Source organism: Larus michahellis, chromosome 3 (genome assembly GCF_964199755.1).
Source record: "Larus michahellis chromosome 3, bLarMic1.1, whole genome shotgun sequence".
Taxonomy (NCBI): domain Eukaryota; kingdom Metazoa; phylum Chordata; class Aves; order Charadriiformes; family Laridae; genus Larus; species Larus michahellis.
Window position 1 is genome coordinate 111,457,482 of NC_133898.1, and position 21,339 is coordinate 111,478,820.

General features: G+C 37.1%; 1 protein-coding gene across 30 annotated transcripts in view; it reads right to left on the minus strand.

Moving 5' to 3' along the window:
- The window catches only part of MYT1L (myelin transcription factor 1 like), a 317,723-nt gene that overhangs the window by 231,154 nt on the left and 65,230 nt on the right, over positions 1–21,339 (minus strand). The window contains exon 1 of one of the 30 annotated variants that reach the window (XM_074581733.1): positions 943–1,085. The exons of the other annotated variants lie outside the window; for them this stretch is intronic. The gene's annotated coding sequence lies outside the window, so the exon portion shown is untranslated. Of the gene's footprint in view, positions 1–942; positions 1,086–21,339 lie in introns of those variants that run through there. 30 annotated transcript variants of the gene reach the window in all.

Consider the following 21,339-nt stretch of genomic DNA (forward strand, 5'->3'; position numbering starts at 1 on the left):
ATGCAATAAAAGTACCAAAAAACTGTGAAATTCTTCATACAGTCTATTTTTCTATTTTTCCTTGAACGGCATATTGATATTTATCATTTAGAAGCTGGGGGTAGCGTTGCAGAACGTATTCCGTTCCCGCGGCGCCCGGGTTTCAGCACCAAGGCTAGCGACCGCCGCTGCGGGCAGCCCGCCCCCCGCCGCCCCCCGCGAGAACCATCGGCTCTTCCTAATCACCATCAACTTTCGCTTTTCAAAAGGAAAATATCTTCTTTCTGGAGGTCGTGTAAATAAATGCATGCGCTCTGTATATCTTAATTTGCCACTGAATTTAAAATATGTTTAAAAATTAAAATAATGGGATTTTTTTCCTTTTTTCTCCCAATGACATCATGCTGAGGTCTACTTACTACCATTCATTATTACAAACAACGAGCATTAACAAATCTGAAACTGAATCAGTTGTTAAAATACGGGAAGACAGAGCTAAGGGGCTGAAAATGCTGGCTTCAACTATGCGCTCTTGACCTTCCATTTCGAATCCGAAAATCTGATATCCAACAGCACATTTGTGTTTATGGGAAATACTGTTTTGCCTATACAAATCAAGCCTCCACATGTGCAGTCCCTACTCAGAGCCCTGCCTCAATATCAGCTTGGCAAATGCACAGGAAGCCATAGGCAACTTGCTTGCCCCTGAGAATACGGGAAAAATAAAGTCCCCATAGTTTTCCATTAAAATTCTGCTAATGATAAAGCAGCTTTGTTTCAGGAACCCAAACAAAAAATTCAATTACCCTTGCAGAAGCAGAAATATAGGGTACTTGGAAGAGGCTAATGGGGAGACTCTCCTTACTGCTTACCACCTAAGAAAAGCATATTTAAAAGAGATTAAATGACAGGGCCTCTGAGATGCCCTAAGCAATGCACTTAAGGTAAGAATGGCAAAAACACCTTGAATGGATACTTTATCCTCAGGAGCAGTAGATATTTTAGTAGCGGCCAAAAAAATTCCCACAAAAAGGTTAAATTCCGACTGATGCTGAGAACCAGCAGTTCCCACAAAGGTCATAAAGAGCTCCCAGTTCTTATTATCCCTGAAGGTATAGAAGAAAAACTGAACCAGTAAAATAAAATCACAAGGAAATCTCCAGCTCTACCTCACTCTCATGTAAACGCCACCTGCCTTTAAGAGGTTGTCCTCCAGTCTAAATGAGTATTTCAACAGTAGCAGTCGCTTGAGTTGTTTCTTACAGTAATTTGCTTTACTGTTTTTTCAGAGAAAGGTGAAATAATTACAACTATTCCCAATAGTTGGATAGTTTTGAAAACTGATTTAAAGAATTGATTTAATATTAATATTTACAAGATATTTGTGATTATGGACAGATTTTAGCAGGTGACAGTTTACATAAATTTACAGACACTAAAATTCATGCTTCTGATTATTCAGAATAATATACAAATAAAAATACAGTGGGCTTAGCCCTGTTTCTGCTGACATGAGACAGACTTCTGTCATGCTTTTCAATGGAAACAATATCATAAACCCAACCTCTACAAAAAAAACATTAAGTCAAAGGTCAAGAAATATAAATACAAAAAATAAAGTTAAAAAACATTAGCTGAATAACACATAGAATATTTTTTCAATCAGAACACAAAATTCTGAATCCAACTGTGAAAATTAAGAACTTAATAGAAGGTGAAAAAATGTTTTCCCTGTCATTACTTATTTGGTGTATTACCTTCTTCCATCAACAACACATTTAAAAGTACAAAGAAATGTAAACATTTGTGAGTCTTTACATTAACTTTTACATAAATCCACCAATAGACAGTGTTAGTGCCAATCCTGCTTTCAGATAAATGTTTCCTAGACTTACAAAACACTATTATGTACAAAGAAAAAATAAAAGTGGTCTGAAATATAAAAATATAGCAGAGTGAATGCCCTTCATCAGAGGAAGAAGATATCCAAAGTTGACATTTAGTTCTCTTGTAAAACTTAAGAATATCAGCATTGAAAGCAAACAGTCCATGAGCATCCTTGTTAATAGTGGATGTCACGTTTTCTGATATCAATTGTAGCTTAGGTAGGATTAATGGTTCACAGAATCAGTCGCTGCCAAACAGGGATTTAAAACTAATGAGGAAAATACATAATTGGCACTGAGGGGAGTTTTTGGGAAGGCAGTGAGGATGGTGAAAACACAAGGAAAGTCTTTGCAGCATTACTTGTGGCTCTTCCAAAGTGAGGACTGCGTCCAGTGCCAGGACAATATGGAATCTGAAAATTGCCTTAAGTAGGAGGATGGCACCTCAACAGGACTGGATGAGTCAGAATGTTGTCCTTTATCCTGCAGCTTAAAACCCTACTACAAAGCAAATTATGTTAGAAGAAAGGCTGTTACATTAAAAATTGTTGATTTGGAAGCACTTCAAAGGTCATCAAATACCTTTTTGTGTTCAGATTCACCTCCTTAATACAGTGTTACCCAGAGAGCCAGAGCAGAAGAAAACCAGGCAGGTAATCAAAGCAACTTGCCAGTGATTAAAGTAAGTGCAGGGCAAAGATACTGATCTGGCCTTTCTGAATCTTTCCTGCGCTTTTCTGAAGTAAACCAGAAATAGTGATGGCATCTTAAGAAATACTAATAACTAGACAAATGGAAGTGTAAAATAAATAGCATTAACCTACAGATTATACACCTAAACACTATACACTGTAGACTATGAATTATATACAGCAAGAGTTATTAGCAGATTTAGTTTTGCCCTCCTACATTGACAGCTATTGGAAAGAATTTCATTATAAGTGAATGTGGTGAAGCAGCACGTGTTACTGATGTGCCTACAACGCCAGATTTTGGGCAGAGCTGTTTACACAGTCTACTGTGCACCAAGGCTGGAACTACCTAATGGCTATAGGTGAAAGTGTCAAGCGCCTACTGAGTCCTCCGCAGACTAAGGCCCAATTTTGCCATCCATTGTCACAAGTCAGATTTTTTTATTCTCTCTCCTTTAATCCTTAACTGAAGCTATTTAACAGCAAGACCATCTTTCAAGCAACATGAAAGTAAAAGTGCAATAACCACCATACTATAATATAAAGAAGCACAGAAGTAGCTTTCTCTGTACAACAAAAAGAGAGTCATAGAGCCTGGTCCAAGAAATGCACTATATTTGCACATCGGATCCATCTCCTGTGTCTGAGTTTGATGGTGACTTAAAAGGTCCAATGATGTACCTCAGCCACGTTTAAAAAAAATTGACATACATCTTTAAGGCCTAATGAGCAAAGTTGTACATACATTACAGGGAGACAGATAGGCAGATAGTTATTGATCTGTACCTTTTATCCACCTATCTACTTATAAATGAAAAAGGAGGAAGGGCACAAAGAAGCCTTATTACTATTTTGCCATGTGCAAACAAGCTTGATTGAATAGTGATTTTTTCACACATTACTCTGCTTTACTATTGTCAGAACAGAAGAGAGACATGTATGGGGAGATCCTTTCATTGTCATACCCTGTCACCCCATCAGCTGTCACTCTGAAGCTGCAAGTTCTTATGTCCCTTGGCCAAGACAAATAGATATATTCCAAATGATTCCTCTTTAAAGTAGTAATTTGTATGAAGATACTGAACATTAAGATTCTCAGAACCAACAGATAAACTATGTGTAACCGAATTAAATGCAAAAGAAAATCTATGTTTGTGCAATACTGATTTCAAAAAATTGGATGCGGAAATGACAGCATTGAGTTTGTTTTGTGGTAAGTCATATTGCAAATAAGTGCATTAGTAGCAAATATATGAGCAATATTCTTTTCAGGATGTTTATAGTATATTATAGAAGTAATGCTGAAATACTACTCTGGAACTTAAAATTACCATTATGTACACTCAGTTGCAATGATTTACAGATTTACACAGAAAATATTGCTGTGAATGAAACTTATTGTTGATTTGTACGGTACTCACCAAGATTTGTTTGAAGTACAAATAATTGATCTTTTAGTGATACTTGACAAAAAAGAAAAGTTGAAATAATGTTCACAAACTGGTCTATATGTACAATTATATTTAGAGGAAGAGAGATCCCAAAAGGAAAACTAATATTTACTACAAGTTATTCATTGCCCTTCGATTATTTTGCTGTTTCAAAGACAGCCAAATCAAAAACTAGAACAGTATGAGATCATTCACACACTAAAATTAACTGCGCCTAAGTGTAAACAGAAAGGGTAACTCTCCTCCAAGACTGATGTTTGTCTGCATGAACAACTGGAAAATACTTGAGAAGAATTAATATGGTCCTACTGATCGGATTTCTTTGCAAATGATTTGTGAACAGATTAGAGCACTAAATTAATCCCAAATTGCACTTAGAGTAAAACTGTAGCCATGGCTGTTACTCTCTTACATTAAAACATTTTATGGTTTCAGACTGTTTCTCAGGTGACGTTACCTTGGAAACCCACTCTTCTTTCCTCCCCATATTTCACTAGTACTGTCAGGTAAGAGAACAGTAACTGGTATCATTACTTAAAAGACTGCCTTAAATGCAAAGCTAGGGTATACCACAGTTAGCTGGAGACAGACAAGACAACTGCTACTAAACAATCCAACACAAAACCTCTAATAGCAAATAAATAGGAAAGCAAAATATGCTTATGAACATATGTGTCGGGAGGACAAAGCCTTGGTGTCCTCTAATGCAGAGTATAAATGGGTATTGGAATATTTGTAGGGTGAGTTCCTACAACAGACTGATTTATTAATAGTGTCAAAAGTAGAAAACTAAGATGGGCTGATGTATCATCTACAATGTGAGCTACATATCAAAGAGCTGTACTGGCAGATCTGTAGAGCAAATGTAGAGTATTCTTGAATGGTAGAATAATCTGCAGATGCAGATACACAGACAGGTGTACAGCTTGCCCCAAAAGGTATAAAAAATATATATCATTAATAAAATGAGATATGTTTAGAATCCATTACCTAATATGCTACAGCATGCTTCACCCCTGTGCTGCTTAATTTGTAGCAAAAGAGAAAGTAAAAATGCTTGACTAGCAGGTAGAACAGGTGTTGAATAACTAACTTGTGGATTAATAGATCCTGCAAGGTAAGACAAGCTTAAGCTCTATTTAGATTCAAAAAGATTTGTAATAACACCATAACAAATAGAGGTGCTGGCTTACAAGAAGGTATAACAAAAAACACAGGAATACTCCCATTTATAAAGGAAAGAAGGAAACTTCTGCCCTTTCATCACCTCCCTTGAATAATAGAAGAGCTATTCACATACACTCATCATAGTGTCCAAGAACTTCAGGTTTCCCAGCGCAAACAAGTAATTTGTTTGATTGACCGACTGCACTGTCTGGAAAATCATAATACAGGAGGAGATAACGCGACATGCTGTGTGGTGCCAGAGAATGTAATGGTCTTTACAATAGGCACAGAAGAAGCAGAGTCAGGTAAGATGCTCTTCCCTTTACTGTAAAATTGTTCAAGACTTAAAACAGAGAGAAAGAAAAAGAAAAATATTTCAAAATAGCCAATAGTCTCATGCCATAGCCTGAGCTGTAGGTAATACATAGCCAGATCCCTGCCACATGCTGAAAAGTCACCTCATGATGAGTCTGAAAACGGGCATCCTCTTCCCCTGGATGCAAAGGGTGGAAGGGAATAGAAAAGATGGCTGAAATTAAGAGCCAGTGCTGAGAAGATGTTGAAGACCATGTATTTTTATCATCAAGCAAAAGACTCAAAGCAAAGTAAGCAGATAGGCAAGAGGGAGAGATGAGGGAAGAGAACAAGATGTCTGAGTGTTGGGTCACTGAGGCAAATGGGAGAAGTTTGAGAGAAAGATGACAGAAAAGCAAGCATGAATGAGTATTAGAGAAAATTAAAGCATATCTTATTAACATTCTTGTTGAGAAAGCTAATGAGATACGTGTATAAAAGGTGAAGGTTACAAATAGGGTAAGAGAAGGATTATTAAAGTGAGCTGAAGCTTTCAAGTACCAGAGGTAGTGGCAAGAAGGTCACAGGAATGCCAGCTGAACATTTTTCATGACTTGCAATATTTCAACTTTTACAATAAAGCATTAAGGTGATTCTCAAGATTACGGCTGCTATGTTAGATGCTAATACTATCCAAAAACGGCCTACATAATGTAATATTTGATCACTGTGCCCAGGATGTCTCAGACCATTACCATAATTAAGGTAATGGTATGAGGCAGCTGCTTCTCTTTACCTCAGCAAGTTTCAAAAGCTTCTATTCACTGCCACTATTCTAGTCCGATGGCTGCTGTTTTCATCCCTTTCCTCATAGTTTACCATTTTGCAACAGATTTGCAAAATAGTTAAAATTCTTCAGGATTTTCTCAGTGTGTTCTGCTTTGAGGCAGGTCTCATTCCCACAAAGTAAATAATTTTGTAAGTCAAAGATTCTGACTAAGGATACAGAGGACGACAACCTGCCCTTTTTCTACTACAAGTCCTGGACAAGTATGGGTTGTTTTGTTACAGGCGCTCTGAAAGGTAACGGCAGGTTCCCCTTTTGGGGCTGAGTTGCCACTCAAATCTCAGTGAAAGAGAAGGACTGTTCCAAGAGGAACACCCTGAGAGCAGGAACACACCTCAAAAGGCTGCCATAATGTACACAAGTCCCTAATGTTTCTGCGAGAGGAGTATCAGCAAGCGCAAAGTTATCTGACTGCACCTCAGCTTTCAAGTAATAACTTTAAGAGACACAATGAAGAACTACAGACTTTTGTCTCCAACTCTTGGGCCTTATACCTCAAGAGTGATTATTTTCATGGCTTCAAAAGACAATAAGTGACTCTCTGAGACCCAAATTCTCAAAAGGTTTTAATTATGTAAGAGCTTTTGAGGATCTGAACCTGAATGTGTTAAGTGAGTCCCCAAGGAACACTTAAGATTAAGAGCAGAATTTAACACTGGTATAGGAAGTAAATGAGCAGATCTACTGTGTATGACTAAAACCAAGATGTACTTACAACAGGTTCCATCTTGTTCCCATTCAAGTCAACAACAACAACAAAAAAATCCTATTTTTTGTAAATGACAGTAGCGTAACATCCATAAAATTATGCAAGACACTTTGAAAGTCTCCCCTTGTGTTACCCAATTACCTGAGGACTACAGTATAAATTAAAACAACTGTCAGCAGTTTAGATTGATTCTTCTCTTGTTGCCATTTATTAGTATTGATATAGAGATCTATTACTGAAATGAGGATAAGTCAGGCCCTAAAACAACAAGCAATTTAACATCATCAGCTTAGACCTCAGGTTTTTTTTCTGTGTATTTTAAATAATCAGCACTACTCTGACTCAAACATTTATTGCAGAAACTCAAAGGACCTCCCACTTAACTTTTCCTAAAGGTTAATCAATGAGCCTAATTAAAAAAACCTGCAATCTTAAATCATTCAATTGCTCAGGACTTTTAGTAATACTAAGTGCAAGGAGGAAAGGCTCTCTACTTGCCATGATTGAGAAGCTTCAAGAAATATTAAAAACTAAGTGCAGATATTTTGGCTTGCCAGACAGACAACAGTGTGAAAATATGTCTGAGTCACAGCAGCTATGACTCTTCACGTGCAAAGTCAGTGTCAGCCTAAACAGTTGTGATTGAAAAAGTTCAGCAGGATTCCATAAATGTTTCTGTTGGTTCATGCGCTGGGAAAGATACAACCACAGCAACAACCTACAGGTAAGCCATCCAAGCACTATTGCGTTATGGGAGCGAAGAGAAGCACCAGGATCTCAGACACGAACATGGCGAATACAAGACGGGCACAACAACTGTCAGATGGAGAGCAAAAGGCAGAAAGTACTAAGGCAGAAGGAAGGAAGATTATGCATATCATGGCATGTGTTACCTATAATGCACACTTTCAGTATGCAATTCTTATTTACAACACACATAACATGCTTCATTGAAATTTGTGAACTTGTCAATATAAAAGTCATTGTTTTCTTTCTAAAGGTGTGATTTATAATTGCTGGAGTATATTTCCACTGTAGAAGCCTTTGTGACTGTTTTACATGTACATTCATTTTAATTTAAAATAAACAAAACATGCTATAAAGCAAAAAGGCTGAGAAAACGAGAGGATTTAAACAAAAACCAAGCATACATTTTCATCAATAAGTATCATGAAACTGATGACAATTTTTAAATAGTTGAAAGGTTAGGGATATGTAAAAATATGAATGGAAATGGGAAAACAATTTTCCATCTCCTTTCCCTGAGACTCCTATTCAAGCAAACAAAAAATTACAAGAAAACATGCAACAAAAACTTGCATTAATGAACTTCAATAACTGTATTTAATCACAAAAATCTAGTCAGGAATAGGCTGCTACCATAAGGTAAGACAGGTTGCAGACAGTAGTCCTTTATGTAAAAGCAAATGTCAAAAGAAAAGCTCTGATATTTGGTTGTGGGCTCCCACTTTTCACATAGGCATTTCCTAAATCCATGTTTGATGAGCTTCTCCAGCTATAAATTCTGTAAATTCCCTCTGGAGCAGTGCAGAGTGTGCTTCATGAAAATGTCATCTGCCAGCGCTGCAATTACTCACACTCCAGCAATCATGTGCACAATGCAGAATGGGTCGAATTCAGGTGAGAACGAGAACCAGCAATCAAGCCTCTGGAATTGAGAACAAAGCCATTTTCTTTCATTTGCCATCAACACAACCATCAAGGCCTTAATTACAAGGCAAGTGTCAAGCCTGGCTGCTGAAAGGCTTATTATTATACAGCTCAGCTTCAAATCAGTTTTGTATTGATGAACTGCAAAAATGAGGAAGCCAGCTTAGCCCCCACAAGAAAAGAAACAGGGACTAACTGATTATGTGATTGGCAGGAAAAAACAAGGACATTTAAAAATACACTTTTAGACAGAGAAAGAATTAGTGAACAGCCCACCTAAAACCTTTCTATAAACATATTTTCTATCTCAATAGCAAATCTGGGTGATCTGATAATTCAAAGAACACTTTTTTTAGTTGACATCATTGTAGTACCCACAAAAGACACTGCAAAAGACTCTCTTTAGGTCATGCATTCTGTTTTTCAGGCAGTAATGCAGATCTGAGCGTACTCATTGCCCCCTTATATCTAATTGCATGTCTATACCTTGAACATAATGATATTAAGTGAATTGCACGTGTATTCATAAGCCCTTGCCCAACAGTTACCTATTCACATTAGATTAGTTGTCTTCATATTGAACAGCAGATGAGAAATCATCATTTAGTAAGCAACAAGATTTATTTATGTTGATTCAATTGAATTATCAATAAGTAGCACGTTATAACTAAAGCTCAAATGTCCTCTCTTTTACCATTTTTTTATAGAAGACTTTTAATCATGACAAATAATGAATGATCTGTTAGAACAAGGCCTGAATTTGGAACTAGGTTTTGATACAGTATTATGTTATCATAACTGTTAAATCTTGTTTTGACTTTTGTTTTTTTAAAGCCATATTCTGACTTAGCCTCTGCATGTCTTATGTGGCTGGAGAAATATGTGCTTAGCTCATTGGTCTGCCTTTTTGGTATCTAAGATGAATAGGCACATGTATATCAGGCAGGAAACCATTTAGGTCAACGAACATTTTACCATCAATTTTATACATTTTACCGAAAGTAGTGACAGTCTGTAGCTCTTTCTTTACCCATTGCTGCATCCAGTAGATGTACAACACAAATACATTTTTCTTCTTGCAGCACACCACATCCTGAAAACTTCAATGGCTCATGCTTCGGCAGGATATTAAAGAATTTGAGGTCAATGTCATCAGAAAATAAACATTAACACAAAAAAGATGAGGGGGCATGACAGCGACAGTCACATCTCTATTTTGTCATTCACTTTCATTGGTTATAAGCTGGATTTATTTCCACAGGATACACAGATATTATATACAATAAATACAAAAATCAAATACTCAAAAGTTAGAAAATAACAGAGAGATAACACCTGCTGAAAAATAGTCAATATATTTTACTTGGGGGGGGCCGGGAGGGAGACATAAAAAAAAAATATCCAGATTAAAAATTGATGGAGACTTTGATTTTAAGGGGGAAAAAAAACGTAGTCAGGCTTCCAGGCCATGTATTTGAAACATATTCAGGTAATTTCAATGGAGGTTAGGCAATTTTACTGTATCTGTTTCTACTTGCATGTTTAGACACCTAATTATTTTTTAACTTTCTTTTTTCAGTTTCCACTGAAAGAAAAAGCACTGAATGACTAATTCCCGTTTTGCCACTGAAATACTCTAGATACAGGAATAGTGTAGAAAACTTTTATGAAAGCTGTATTAGTTTCAATTTTCCTCAGTATTATTCTTATTATTTATACTTATATAACTCCTTCCTTCCAAGGAATTTTAGAAGTCCACCTGACTGATTTCAATCAAGCATCATCCCTTTCATCCCTTTCTCTGCCTCTTAGTAGCTCAATTTGGGTTCTAAATCATAAAATATATTATTGTACCACAAATACACATACAAGTGACACTTTCTAGATAACGGAAAAACTAAAAAAGGAAATAACTGGCAGAACAGCGCATTAGTTCCTCAGTGTCAAAAAAGTAAAGAAGAAACTTTTAACATGCATTCTGTTGAGCGAATCTTAATACAGAGAATAGCAAAGTATCACTGATTGTATATATGAGACAGTATGCTGAAAGCATTACGAAATGTACATAAATTGAAAAGATTACTGAAAAAGGTCATTCCCATATATTGTTAAAAAACCCACGCATGGGTATCCAGATCAGAAGACTGCTGCATTAGGTCTGAAATCTAAAAGTGAAAAATATTTAAACAATTCTTAGGGGCAGCATTGGTAGGCACGTGAAGAACAGTGAGGTGCCTAAAGTCAAAGATAAACGGAACTGGTGCCAGAGGGGCTTATCAGAAGTTTACTGGCATAGTTTGGTGTTCTTGATGTGGTTAGACTGCAGTAGCTTAAATCCTTGGTTTGGTAAGGGCAGAAAGAAGGCGCTGCAGCAAAAAGACATAAACAACATTTGTTGTCTGCAAAGAGAGTTGTGTCATGTGCTCTGTATACTCAGACACCCAGACACCTTACGGCAGAATCAAATAGGTTCTAAGAATAAAATGCAAAGTAAAATGGATACCGGCAACAGATCCTTCTGTGGAATCAATCTCCAAACGTCCTTTCAAAACAAACAGTATTCATAATAATGCAGATTAATTACAGGAAGAAGTTAATATTTTCTCTAAAGTAAACCCTTGTCCTGGTTTGAGGTAAAACAGAACGAATTTTCTGTTCAGTAATTTTACTTTTCAACTAATCCTCTTCTAACTAACTAACTCTCTGAGATTAACGGCGTATTCTTCAGGAAGTGTCCACTTCGAGCAGATAAGGTCTGATGTTTATAGTGAATACCAAGGAATGGTATGCAGAGAGGCTCTTGCTTACGCTTATTGCTGTAACAACCAAGGTCAGCTCACTTTGCTATTTGCCCCGTTGGAGGGTTGGAAGCAAAAGAGCATAGAGGGGTTGCTCCTGCGGGGAGGAGCAGACAGGACACGTGACACAAAACTGACCAACGGAGTATTCCATCCCATCTGCCCCATGCTCAGTATAAAAGCTGAGGGATCAGAGGGTCAGCTCTTTCTTCAATGGCTGGTGTCTGAGGAGGATTCTGTCTGTTTGTCTGCCTTTGATCCCAATCCATGTGTTCCTGAATCCAGATCTGGAATCCAGTTCCCATCTGTTGCCAAGTCCCGTCAGGGACTTTCCCAGTGCCTGCCGGTGACGTGATTGTCATCCTGGGAGCTCGATATGGTTTTGTATATATTGTATATATTTCATTATTTTCTTTTCTTTTTATTGTTTTATTATTAATAATTCATTGAAGTGGCTTGCTTTCTTTTCAGCTCCTAAGTCTCTCTCTCTCTCTCTCTCTCTTTTTTCTCTCCTCTCCTCTGAAGGGGAGAGAGGACAAAGAGAGCATCTGTCATTCATGCAGTGGCCAGTCCAGCCCAAACCGTGACAACCCTCTAAGAAAGCAAACTAGAATTTTCAGATTTAGCCAAATCATTATCATTTAGAAGCCTACTTTTTTTTTTTTTTCCCTTCAAATGAACTTAAGGTCTTACAAAGAGCAGGGCAGAATACATCCATATACTGAATTGCCATGATCGCAGAAATATTCCTGTTTTGAGAGACTAATTTGAGAGGACAGTAAGAAAATAAAGGAGCAACATAAAAAATTAATGTAATAGTGTAACTAACGTTCTTATATATTTACCATCACATGCCTTTCTTTTCTCCACAGATGTCTCCCCTCATTTCAGAGATCCTATTTTCTCCCTTTTTATCCTCAACAAATAAGAGAAGCGTTTTCTTCAGAAGTAATAGACTTCTGCTCTGTGCATATGTTGAGGTAATTACATGAGACGACTGCTTTCTTCATTTATAAATTTATTTATATTCCACGCAATTTGGGGGTTTCTTCATATATTTACAGTTAAGCATGTGCCTAAGAACCTTGCTAGGTTGACAGAACAAGTGCAAGACCCTGACCACTACCTTCTGAACTAGTACAATACTAGTTACCTCACCTCTGACATCCAACATACAAGAGATTCTTTCAAATAACGTTACCTAAATACTGCCTTGTAAAATTGAATTACCACCGTTTGAAAGCAAGTAAACAAGCAGTTCTCCAGCTACACAGTATAGCGGAAGAATAAACAAAACAAACAAACCCAATCTTATTTTTAAAAAAATTAGTACCTTTCACATGAATCAACATATTTTTAAACTCGGAAATAACCAGGCATACTTAGGGTGGGAAGGGAAAGGGAAATCTTTTCTATGTAATTTCAGGATACCACCTACAAAAAATCAAATGGAATACTGCTTGCCCAAATTAAAATTGCCACTATGGCAGAAAAAAATATGTTTACATTGAAAAGGACAGTTGCTGTTCTAAAAATAATTTTTGTGAAAGCGTTGTTTATAATCATTGCAACAGTGTATTCCTACAGTTAGGACTGCACCAACATCCACTTGGCAGGCAGCAGGAAATCACACTGAAACGGAGGAACTGCAAGCCAACACTTCTCATGAGCAAACGGCTGCATAAACTTGAGTGAGCTATTGACATTTCTAAACTTGAGTTTTATCATGTACCTGAATAAAGGAAAATATTTTTTTTAAATTTACACAGAAAGTCACTTGAAAATGCAAAAAAATGGAGGATTAACTCTTACTCTTAATTTTTTCTCAAAAGAGTTTATAAGATTTTTGGAGTCCATAAAGAAGATGAACTCAGGATGAAATGAGGAAATGGACAAAACTGTAACAGTGCTACTTTCAGCTGCTTGAAGGCCTTAACACAGTTTTAAAAAAGTTTCTAAAAGCTTGTGATTATTATACGAGGCTTGTGACTGAGTGCCTCAGTTCGGCGTATTCAGTCAAGGATGTTATTGAGTTCCTGAGACAACTATGGGCTGCTACCATTTAAAAGACATATACTTTTATGATTTCTTACAGTAGACATCAAAGGTTACCCATCACTTCGGATAGTCTTGGCCATTCAGTACCCTCTAGCTGTTAGAAACAAATGGACAGCAAAGATTAGTCTAAATAGGATCTTCTGGAGAAGATCCTGATGCCATCACTTAGTGAATGCCATTACCTAGATGGGGCAATGCTATCACTTCGGAGAAATTTTAAGGTATAAATTCAGCAAAGTGACTGAGATATTCAAGTTTCTAAATTATCCACCAGACTTATTCAGTCAAATTTCTTTCATAAATTTTTATAAGGATTTTATGGCCCAATTACATCTTTACACGATAGAGCTCAAAAGGAGTTCTCATTCCAAAGGTCATAATTTCAGTGTGTAATTACTGCATGGACGAGAAAGGTGTCTATCAGATAGAGGTTTTTATATAAGTTTTGGATTGGTCAAGGTTATTTTTTGCGTACCGATTTCTTATTTTGAAGTAGTTAATGAAAGCTTTACCATTTACCTCAGTATACACAAGACTTAGACTTCTCTTTACAAAAAGCCTGAAATGTAAAGCAAAATACATCTGCATCTTTTTCTCTACTCTCATTCTTAAATGCTTCAAATTGAGGATGGAGCATCCATCACATTTAAAATAAAACATTTTAGGTCTTTTTTTGACTTGAGTATCGCAACACAGTGTATAGTAATTTAACATACTCTGTTATTAAAAAACTGATAATAATAACTAATAACTGCAGAGCTGGATAAGAAAGAAACAGTGATATACCTTTTGAGAAGGTGGTACTAGATGAACTTTGATAGGTTCAGTGAGACTAAGTAAAACTAATATCCCAGAGGACAAAGACTAATGTTACTGTAACTCAGTAAACTCCTTTTATCTTCAGTCTTTTCTCTCATTCCACGCCTTCTTTGCTTTCCTACTTTTACATCTAGACAACAGGAAACAGTTTGAAAACCTGCAAAAGCTGAAAAACTCTTTAAGAGCATTATTTGGGCCCTTTAATGAAGATAACACAAACTGAATACGTAGCCATAACTTTGTATGGGCATAAAGTAAGCATTTTCCCTCATGTTGTCTGAAATCAATATTGGCCAATTTCCCAGATTTCCAAATCTATTATTTCATAGGTTACTATCGTCTATTGAAGTTGCATATATCTTTCTTCTTTATTAAATCATTTCCTTGACTCAAAAATCTGCATAAACAGAGCTGCGCAGGAAAAAAAAGCACATGAGTTCACGTAAAGTGCAACATATAGGTTCACATTTATGTACACTATCAACCAACAGAACAGAGGCAAGTTTCAGGCTTTGTTTCTGAAGGGAACATCTTTCTCAGGCTTCCAATTTACATTATTGGACGTAGAATCACCATTATGCTAACATAAGGCATATAATTTCATGTTAATTCCAGCTATACGCACACACCTTTGTACTTCCAGATAAATAATAACTTCTTTTGCCATTGCTGTTTTTCAGGAATACCCATTCTTGTATCTTTTTTTTTTTAGAAAGTGACATGCTCATAATTGTAAAAGCATTTTCAGCGTAAGCTACCTCTAACCAAGAGAGTCCATCCTCACCATTGTTCAATCTTTTATTCTTCACCCTCTACAAGATACAAAAAGATCTGACTGGAAAAAGTAATAAAAAGTTAATTGTTTTTGACATCATTATGATTATGACATTATTTCTTGAATAGGAAAATCCCACAATCTGTATTTACAATAGTCAAACTTGGGATAAATCCACTGGACTTCAGAATTTCTGGGCCCCCCACCTCTGAAAGCTTCTTTTTCCTTGATCTTTTCTGTTTGATTCCTGGATCCGTCGAGTTGTACTGTTCCAAAACAGTGGCAGTTTTGACAGCACATGACTGGAGACAGGAGAGATGACATGTAGATCAAATTGCACATTAGCAGTAAAGTCAGGAACTGGCAGCACAAGTGGACTTTCAGAGAGTAGAAGGCAAAAGGCACTAGGAAGCATGCTTATAGTAGGCCCCACCAGAAAGGTGCTACTCTCTGTGTACAGTGTAGTCTTTCAGTTACTCGTACCATAATCCTCAAAGACAGAAAATTTTGGTAATCTATCATTAGGATGACGCGCACAACTGGTCTAATCTCCATCCAAACAGAAATGGCAAAAGGGCAAACATTTTCTAATCAGCAGGAAGTGCAGAAACACATTTTCTTTACTTATACAATAAAATTTTGTGAAAATAGATTGTTTTGACGGAAAGGAAGCAAGTATCTTCAGTACATAAAAATCATGAGTATCTCTGTCCAGAAAAATTCCCTCTTTGACTTTACCATGGTAAATTTAACTTTGATGTTCTTCATCCAATTGCTGAATTCTTGCTAGCAGAACTGACAAAAGAATGAGAAAGTTTCCCCTAATGCACACTGATCAGTGGGTTTTCTGGAGACAATTTGGTAGCTTTTGCCAGATGAGCTACTACCAAATATCACAAGATGTGTTCTTGCTAAGAAGACTGGTATAGGAGTCTGGTATATGATGGAGAGAAAAGATATAAACTACTGAACTATGAATTTCTATGGAACATCTTGCAAACTGAGGTAGATTAGCCTCTGACCAATTCTAAGCAAATACTTCGATTTGATAAATCATTTTTTCCTTGACTTGGTCAATGTAAACAGTAATTTTTCTGTCACAAAATTTAGATAGAAGCTTCCAGGGCAGTTCTACTTATAAGTCATCTTAGTTGCAGTAAGTAGCACCTATGCAAAAAATGAGACACATGCATCCTTTTTGACAGTGGATATTAGTCCAAGAAGCCTTCTGAAGATACTGGTAGAGAAGGAAAATAAAACAAGCAAGAGTGAAGCAGTTGTGAACCCTCTGGAATGACAGCAGTGGATGTTTTAGCTAGGAACACCACCCAGGCACCAAACATTTTTAGCCTTTGTCAAGAGTTACCACAGTCACAGACCAAAATTGCGTTTGCTCGTTTACTCCTTCTGAAGCTCTGATTTAATAATTTCGGAAATTAAGTGTTCCTCTAGCTAAATCAGAGGTAATAACTTAGTACTTCTTGCCTACTGTGATATGACATCATTCAGCACACTACTAATCTAGGATGGGGTTACCTGCTGGGAATGATGTGTCAGAGTCATCTTTGATGTTGTAGCATCACTCCCTACAGTAGGGAAGTTAAGAGGTGAAACCTCCGGGAACCTTAAAACCACCATGGCTCCCTGCAGGGCACAGGGAATCTTTGGTTTTTTAAAGCAAAGAGAGGTTGTCATCTAATCTTTATGGAATTCTCTAATCCCCAAATTTCCTTTAATATTTACTTCTTTTTACAAGTCACTCAGGATGAAAGGTACCTCCAGAGATCTCTAGCCTTCCCTGCCCCATGCAAGGTCAATACCTAGTCCAGACCAGGCTGCTCAGGGTTTTGTTCAGCTGCGTCTTGAAAACCTTCAAGGATGGACATCTACAGTCTCTCTGGGCAACTTCTTCCAGTGCTGGTTTTCTCCTTTCATTCTTCTAATGTTCACACACACAAAGCTGAGACGTGCATCAGATTCACTAGCCTGCGATCAAGACTTTGGCTGCCCACTTCAATAAACACTTTAGGTTTGTTTTTTTTAATATCTAGAAAATTATCTGAACAATTACTTTTCCATCAGAATTAGAATTTCATTACAATATAGAGACAACACGGTTGTGAACACAAAACTGTCACAATATATTACCTTTGTTTGTTAGGCTATTTTGAGGAATACAAGGAACTAGAAATTCTTCAACCAGTTAACCAACTGAGTAAGTGAATGAAGTAACTTAATTTATTCCAGTTTTATTAAACTTTTTGTTTACTTCTGACTTGATTTAATAGAAGGAAAGCATACACTAATTCTAGAGAACACTGAACTGGCTCTAATTACCTGATTATTATTATTAGAATTTCAAAAGGTCTCCTGATAGAGTTTAATACTACTTTACTGCCTGCACTATCAAAACTGATTAAATCTATCATATTATATATTTAGCAATGGAATCATTTGTTCCAAAATGAAAAAAGGGTCAGCTCATTAGTCTGATTCAGCTTCTTTTACAGTCAATGAAAAGGTATCATGAAAGATGACTCAGAAGCTTTGGCAGATCAAACATTTCAGACACTAATGTAGGAGAAAAATCTTACTCCAGACTGCAAACTGGATGAAGTCCATCACAGCAGAGTGAGGATTTCACCCAAAATATTGTTTTCCAGACTGTTTTTTTATTGTCTGCTAAATAAATGTAACTACTTCAATGCACTAACTCCACCTCAATCCCTATCAAATGTTTTAGTGATTTTCCATGGTTTTTTCATCCACTAGACAATCCCTGCATGGGAAAACCTCAGGTAGGTTTAAGTTTTCAGCTATTATTAGTAAATCTGTAAAAATTAAGGTGTATAAAAATGGAAAGTCATTTCTGTGGAGCAGTCATAAACATTCTGGAAAGCCTCTTATACTCCCATTTTGGCCATTACGTGTCCTGGCTAGAATGTGCTTTAGAACAATTCACTGGGGCACAGGGCTGTTGGGTTGGAGAGGAAGGTTACAGCAAAGAGCTCGCCTGCATTTAAAGGCTTTTATAGCCATTCTGGTTTTGTGCCTCTCAAGTAGTTTCTGAATGCATTCTGAAATGTTGTGAAGTGTTTCTCTGACCATTCAGGAGTCAACAAAAATAATCCTACCTCATTTTCAAAACAAAAAAAATATTATGAAGCCAGATTTAGCAAAAAAAAAAAATTGGATTAAATGAATCAAATTGAAAAATAAGACCCTTATGTTTGAGGAAACACCTCTCCACATAGTCATCTGTGATTGCAGGTAGCAAATTCTCTTGCCCAAATTACAGGCTTTCTCGTCCAAATGGCGTGTACATGTGCAAATTTTAGGGTTAAACAGGATCCAAGTGATTTACTGGTTAGATGTTAGTCCCCTGCTCAGGGCTGAACTCCATCCACCTGCGGATCATGCATCCAGTCAAAACAGTGCCACTGACTGCTCACAAAGAAACATGCTGAGTCCTAAGCAAAGCCCATCCAATGCAGCTCTCATCTGCACCTGCAGTTGACCATACTCATAAAGGGCAAAAAACTGGCATCGTTCCCTGGACTGTGGATTACAGTGACTTCTGAGGAAGCTACACCAGAACATGGATGGCAAGAGCTCTCTTAAAACCAGACACTGGCTTGCTTTGTTCTTAGTTGATTCTACCAGTATTATGTTTAAAACAACAACATAACAAAAAACATAAAAAGCAACCTACTCTCAACAATCTGTCCTTTTTTTTTTTTTACCATCCAAGCACAACAAAAGTAAGTCAAATACTTTTTATTTTCTCTTTAAAGTATATCTTCAATTTCAGGACAGCCCATCAAGAAGACATCTGAAGACTTAAATATCCCATATAAATAATGCTTTTTCACTATTTTTCTGTTAGAAATCAAAAAAAGTACTTTAATTGTAAAAAAAAAAAGGGGAAAAAAATAAATCCCTGCTTCTAGTGATTTTTGCTAATTAACAGAGCTGAAGGATAAAACCGTCCTAGCCATAACAGCATTAGAGCATCATGCATAACACTATCTCAGTAAACACGGGTAGCTTTTACTTGCAATGCGCCGGGAATCACTAGACAGATGAAGTAAATTTGAGGAGTACTTTTTCATTCGTTTCATTATCATCAATCCTTAGGGTAGAGAAAGTAAATATTGTGCCCAGACTAACAAATGGATATCGATACCATGCACGTAACTCCACTTTTGCTCAGTACAACGCTGACAGAATCTAGAAATAAACAGCAAGTGTATATAATTTAAATACATGCTTTTAAATAAAGCAAAGCTTCGGGTTTGTTTTTTGAGGTGTTTTTGCTCTTTAATAACTGGCAGGTAGAATGTGGCTTAAAAACAGTCACAACAATTTATTTTGAATTACCATTAACCTCAGCAAATCTGTTTTCCTTTGTGTCCATCCCCAGCAGCACGGCGAAAGCTTCCATTCCGATGTGACACACAGGCCATTTCAGTGCCCAGATGCCAAGCTGATGAAAATATTCATCCAGCAGCAGCAGCATCTGGCCCCTCGGTGGGCTCCACAGGCAGTGAAGCTGACAGCTCTGAAGTTGCCTCTGGGTCTGTCATGTAGCTAGGCTGCTAGCTGAGCTGACTTATTCTACTCGGTGCCATTTTTCTTTGACTTACCTTTGATCCTGAGATATTTGCATATCGTTATGTGCTTGAGAAAAAGTTCCTCTGTAAATCTCTTACGAGCCCTCTGTGTGCATCCTTAAAGTAAGAGGTGATGCCGCACGAACACAGAGTCATGATGTGCATTACTTGTGATGTTGTCACGAGAGAACCTCTCTCACAGCTTACATAGCACATCCTATGGTTAATACAAATTGATATGCAATATCCTGGGAAATCACGCAAGATCTAATATCAGCCCTATAAATGACACAAGACATGAACGTAGGTACCTTTCAAGCTACACATTAATGTATTCGTGTGTTAGTCTCTTAAAACCAGAAGGCTGATTTTACTTTTCCTTTCTACCCTGATTACCATACCCATTAGCAAAGGTCTACAGCACAGCTGAACCCCAAGCAAGCAGAGAGCTGGCACTCGGGGAGGCTGGAAGGAGGGGATGAGCGCAAGTAAGAGAAAGGCTGCAAGCTAGCCAGCACAGTAGGAACAGGGACTGGGGGAAAAATAGAAGAGACCAAATGATGATGAATCAAGTTCAAGGAGCATTATTGACAAGACCAGCTCTTAAGAATTCATCTAGCCTCCACAAACCATTCATTCCTAGGTAGGGGGCAGCTCCTATTACCTTTAAGAAAAATGTGTATTGCTGTTTCTCGACCCCCTGCTTCTTTTCCAGAAGTTACTTCTCCCTAAGCATGTCCTATTATAATGCATTTCATGACAATAAAAAAATTACCCTCTTTTTCTTCCCTAAATATATCTATTCATACTTCCAAATGTTACCAGGCTCTACGGTAATTTTTATTGTGAGGTTCCCTTTCATTTTTTAATGACAGGAAGATGTAACAAACCAATTCACACAGAAAATCAAATTTAATTCTTGTTAAATCTGGAATTACCCCTAAAAGACAAAGGTGTTCTGATTTTTAACTGCTTTGGCATATAAAATATTATAGGCTCCACTACGAATTCTAGAATAGGTTCAAAATGAGAACTTTTTTAGATTCTTCTATTGAGCAGTACTGAAGTTAGCCTCAGGACAGACCTAACAAAATCATCAGGTACTGCAAACAATTTAACTTAGCTAAGGCTTGTCCAATAACTAATAGCAAGCCACAAAGTGCTTCCCTTCTAGTCACTCTAAAGAAAATGCTGAAGTAATTCACTGAATCTGGTCCCATAGAGATGATAAACTACACCTGTGTCAAAATAAATCCTGCTGTGTGTGTAAATACACAGATTTCTATTGGAAGACAGAATAAACACTGGAAATTGCGGAGTTTACCTTGTACAAGATGCCAAAACTTTGATTCAACAATTACTCCAGCATTTCTAGATGCTGTACTCTAGCTCTTCTGCCACAGGAGTGCGAGCCAAAGGGAAGCAGGAACCTATTGCTGCTGCAGCCCTTATCAGCTTTGCCTCTTGTAATAGTCTGGTTGGGATGCTGCAAGGTAACACATAGTAAAAATTCATGTTCATACATATGGTGTGGGGCATGGAATAACAATGATTAACTTGCTTCCTTATTTGGACTAAAT